General features: G+C 42.7%; 1 long non-coding RNA gene across 1 annotated transcript; it reads left to right on the top strand.

Annotated features, from left to right (window-relative positions):
• Positions 1–72: 72 nt before the first annotated feature.
• Positions 73–1435, top strand: LOC125482760. The gene is made up of 2 exons (XR_007261740.1): positions 73–294; positions 762–1435. It is a non-coding gene; the product is annotated as an uncharacterized LOC125482760 (long non-coding RNA).
• The last annotated feature ends 3632 nt before the right edge of the window (positions 1436–5067 follow it).

The raw sequence follows: 5067 nt of genomic DNA, 5'->3' as shown, positions 1-5067 counted from the left end.
AGTTTAACGATTTGCAACCACTGCCTTTTGACAAAGGGAGTTACAAAGATTCACAACCCTCTTAGAGAAAAGAAATGTTCCTCACCATTTCAAATGGATTCACCCTTACCTTTAAACAATGACCATCAGTTCCAGATTCTCCCACAAAAGGGACCATGTTTTCAACATCCACGTGGTCGGCTCCCTTTAGTATCTTTCAAATTTCAATTTAGTCTCCTCTTTCTTTTCTAGACTCCAGAGGATCCAGGCCCAGCCTGTCTACCCTTTCCCCATTAGGCACTCGACTCATTCTCGGTATTAGTCCATTAAATCTTCTTTGAAATGTTTCCAATGTATTAACAACTTTCTATAAGTACGGTGACTAGAACTGAACGCAGTACTCCAAATGCAAGTCTCACCAGTACAAAGGGGGACCGCGTGTGTCTGAAGGTGGCCCATGAATTCCCACTTGTTTACAGTAATGCTTTTCAGCAAGCTCAGGTCATTTACATTTATCCAAGTACAGGCTAACACAAGTTATGGTCAGACAGTTGTACGGTTTGTATTGTTATACAGACAGCGTTGTTGTGGTGTCACTCAAACCTCCCACTCTGCTGGCCCTGCAGAAATGATGACTGGCTCAGTAGCCAGTTCCCGCAGCCTGATTTGTCCTGTATTTTTCATCTTCTGTCCTTTCAAGGACATTCATGATCGAGGTGGGTTTTTCTAACAATCCAGAAGCTTTCATTCCACGTTTGACTGTTTTTAAATTTATTTTCTAGGGAATTGGAAAGGATTTACAGACAGGCAGCTCAAGTCAAAAATTGCATCAACAGCTGCCAGTAACACTCAATTCTCGAGAGCTTTGAACGTGGAAGAAAAAAGCATCGTTCACGGTGAAGAGAAACCGTACACGTGGTCTGTGTGGACAAGCCTTCAGTCAATCGTCTGGCCTGTCGATACCTAAATGCAGTCAAAACAGGATGACAACAATGACATCAAGCAGCACTTGCTTTGCAATATCACAGTGATGGATCTCAGTTTGAGTTAAGCAAGGGCCACTCATCTCCTGATCTCCTTACATTTTTGGTGCAAACATGGACCAAACAGCTGAATTCCAAATGAGAGTGTGACTTTCCTGCCATCTTAAGGCTCTATTTGACAGAGCATTGTATCAAGGAATCATAGCAAAACTGGAGTCAACGGGATTCAGAGAATATGATTCTCGCTTTGATTGTGGGTTTTTGAAAAGATTGCATCTTCAGACCTGAGTAGATCGAAACAAGGTGAATTTATTCAAGCTTGTACCACATATATGCGGAAGAGGTCTCCTCGTCTCGCTTGGAGATACTCTACCATTTGCAGCTCAAAACAGCATATTGAGACGTTTTCACGTCAGGATGGTTGTATATAACATTGGCATAAAATAAATTAGATAAGTCATTGACTACAAAAACAGGATGCTGTTCAGTTTCTTACAAAGTCTTGAGTCCTCTCATTTCAACGGGTCTTCTATTTCCATGTTATCTTCAGAGTTTCTCTGTCCCTACCATCAGCTCACAGCACGCAAGCCTTTCTTTGTGAGTGATACTTAAGTGAGTATTTTTAGTTAGTAACTGCTGACGGTTCACATAGATATGCATTTAAACTACCTGAGACGAAATAACTGTCATTACATGGTTGTATTTGACTCTTAGCCCTATGCTGTACTGTTCGTCCAAGCTTATCTCCCACTTGTTCTGTGTTTTAATGCTCCACTGCTTTCCTTTTATATTTTTATATTCCCCTTGTACACTCTCCTATCCTCCTTGCCCGACTTCACCCGAGTTGGATAATACTGAATACAGAGGAAGGTGCTTGTGGTTGGTTAGAGGCCAGCTATCTCAACTTCAGAAATTCTTCAGCATCAGTTTCTGGTCCCAAGCACCTTCAGCTGTTTCATCAATGTCCTTCCCTGCGTCATAAGGTCAGAAGTGGATATGTTTGTCAATGATTGCACGATGTTTAGCACCATTTGTGACTCAGCTACTGTAGTGGTAGATATTTAAATGCAGTGTTCCTGGACAACATTGAAGTTAGGCTGCTACGTGACAAAGAACGTTTGCACCAAGTCCCAACAACTAATGACCAAATCTGAGAAATGAAAATCTAACCATAACTCATTGACATTCAATGGTTTTATCTTCACTGAATTGCCCACTATCATCATCCTGGGGTGCGAGTAGCGATGAGAAACTGAACTGGGTGTGATATTTAAATATTGTGCCTACAAAAGTAGGTCAGAGGGAAAAGATTCTATCGTGATTAGTTCAACTCATGACTCCCCAAAGCCTGTGCATCATTTAAGAATGTCTGTCATTAAGAACACTGTCAATTTGCTTTGATGGATGCAGCTCCAATGACACCAAGAAACCTGACACCATCCAAGACGATGCAGTCCATTTAACTGGTGCCCCATTCAGTACTTTCAGCATTTACTCCCTTCATTACTGAGGTACAGTGGCAGCAGAGTGCACTATCTACCAAATGCCCTGCAGTTACTCACCCACTCTCCTTTGACAGCACTTTCCAAGCCTGCAAACTCTTACCACCCTGAAGGACGAGAGCAGAGAATGCATCAAAACAACACCATCTGCAAGTTCTCCTCCATGGTGCGTACCATCCTGACTTGGAGCAGTATCAATAATGATCTCATTGAGTGGTGCAGTGAAATTGACGGGCCAAAAAGCCTGTTTCTGCCCTGGATCTTCTATCATGATTTTTGTTTAAAAAAAGTTGACTAACGCAATGACCAGACTTGTGCTCAGTCTTCCAGCTGTTCTCTGAACTGGTGTCAGCTAAAGCTCGAGCATCAACTTCCTGATCTTATAGTCCAGCCTGTGATCGAGAATAGAAAGTATCCCAAAACCCTCTTGACCATGTGATTGTCCTGTCCAACCACCTTCAGGAATTTGTGAATGACCACTCCAAGGTATCTTTGTTCCCCTACACCACTCAGCATCCCCACTTCCATTGTTCACTCTTCCCTGAATGCATTATGAATCTCTTTGGATTGAATTCCATTCATCATTCTTTTCTTTCCACCTGATTGATCTCTCCCTGCAGTCCCAGGCTTTGTTCCTTATGGTTCACTACATCACGCATTGCTGCGTGTTGTCTGCAAACTTCTAAATTATGGCCCATACAACTCGGTTTTAATCATTGATCTACATCAGACAACAATGGAATTCCACTGGAAAAATCAGAAACAAATAAAAAACAAAAATTGCTGGAAAAATTCAACATAATTGGCAGCATCTGTGGAGAGAAATCAAAGATAACATTTCAAGTCAAGGGACCCTCAGAACTCCACTGGAAAGTCATCCAGACATGGTTCATTCCTGGTCGGGGTTAACAAAAAAATCTAACCCCTACTGTCGTATGTGAATTTGCTGATGTCTCCAGAGGTTGTTTCTCTGAGTTATCTGTTCCCACACATGGCATTCCTGATCGGCATCTCCCCAGTGTCACTGAGTAAATGAGTTTCCACCTCAGTGGGTAACTGAATCCTTCCCTCAGTCCCCACGTTTCCCTGGTTTCTCTGTGGTGTGGGTGTTCTTGTGTCTATCCAGTTTGGGCAATCAGGTGAATTCAAGTCCATGCAGGACCAAGGCCTGTTCTTGCCTGCTGTGAATGTGTTTTCATTCTTTCTTGTTCTCCCACGGGATGTGGGGAGCACTGGTCAGGACAGCATTTGTTGTTCATCCCGAATTCACCTTGAACTGATGTCAGAGGATAGTTTGGGGTGAACCATATTGTTGTGGGCTTGGAGTCACTTGTATGCCAGACCAGGTAAGGACCTCCCTCCCAAGGGGACATGAATGACTGGGATTTCAGGAAATTAAGTCATGGTTTTGTTCGTGAAATCAGATTTATATTCCAGATTTTATTCATTTGAGTGCAAACTCCAGCAGCTGACATGGTCAGTCCCTAGGGATTACTAGGAGATATATCACCACTACACTGCTATCTCCCCGCTGTATTGCTTCATTGTAAAGAATAACTGTCACTGTTCAGATCATCCCAGAGTGACAGAGAACAGGAGAAGGCCATTCGGACCATCATGCCAGTGTTAGTTCCATTTAAGAAAGGATTGAGTGAAGGGGAAAAGTATCAGCTGGTGTGTGTTTGTAATATTTACAGTGTGTGTCCATGCTGGAATAAATGCGGTTTACTGCAGATCGAATTGTTGACTGGGAGCAAGAAGCAGATGCGGAGACAATGTGAGCAAAGCCAGCTTAAACACTACTACTCAGGTAACAAACATCAGTTTGTTGTGCAAATAGCAGGGATGGTTTCAATCCATGACCTCTGGGTTATGGGCCCAGCATACTCCCGCTGTGCCACTATGCTATTATCTATCATGCAACCCACAACTGAAATAGATTGTAACTTCCTTCTTGCTTTTGAATAGGAGCACACTTGGTGGCACGCCTTCCTGCTTGTACAATTCCAATGTGTCACGCCAACCAGAATGTGACAGACAGAAACAGACAGACACACACACACACACACACACACACACACACAAACACAAACAGCAACGTATCATGAACATACACACAATGTCAGACAAAGGGGTTGAGCAGTCCAGCAACTCATTCAGAGGGACAGACTCATGATTTTTCTGAACTTTCGGTAAAGGCTAATCGAGCAGTTACATTCCTCATTTTAAAAAATTCTGAAGAAGTGTCTCTGAACCGGAAACATGAACTCTGCTTTCGCTCCATAGATGCTGTCAGAATTACTGAGTTTCTCCAGAAATCTCTGTTTTTGTTACATTCCTAATTTTTGTTTGTCTGTGGATGGTAACATTCCCCGGATCATGTACATTGCCATTTAAATTCATCTGAAGGCTATCAGTCGCCATTCTGTCTTTATCATCCTGTTCTCGCCCTTCTGCCTTCCAAAATCACAAAATCCTTTCTCTATGGCGACAAGCACATGAAAAAGGTCGTGGATACGGAATAGGAATTCTGTTTTAAAAGACACACAGACAAACATGCAATGAATTTAACAGGCGGGGGCAATCTGTTGGGTGACAGAGGA

This window comes from Rhincodon typus, unplaced genomic scaffold, assembly GCF_021869965.1.
Source record: "Rhincodon typus isolate 14 unplaced genomic scaffold, sRhiTyp1.1 hic_rhity00016569, whole genome shotgun sequence".
NCBI lineage: Eukaryota > Metazoa > Chordata > Chondrichthyes > Orectolobiformes > Rhincodontidae > Rhincodon > Rhincodon typus.
The sequence above is the reverse complement of the archived record's forward strand: the minus strand, read 5'-3'. Positions and strand labels throughout refer to the sequence as shown.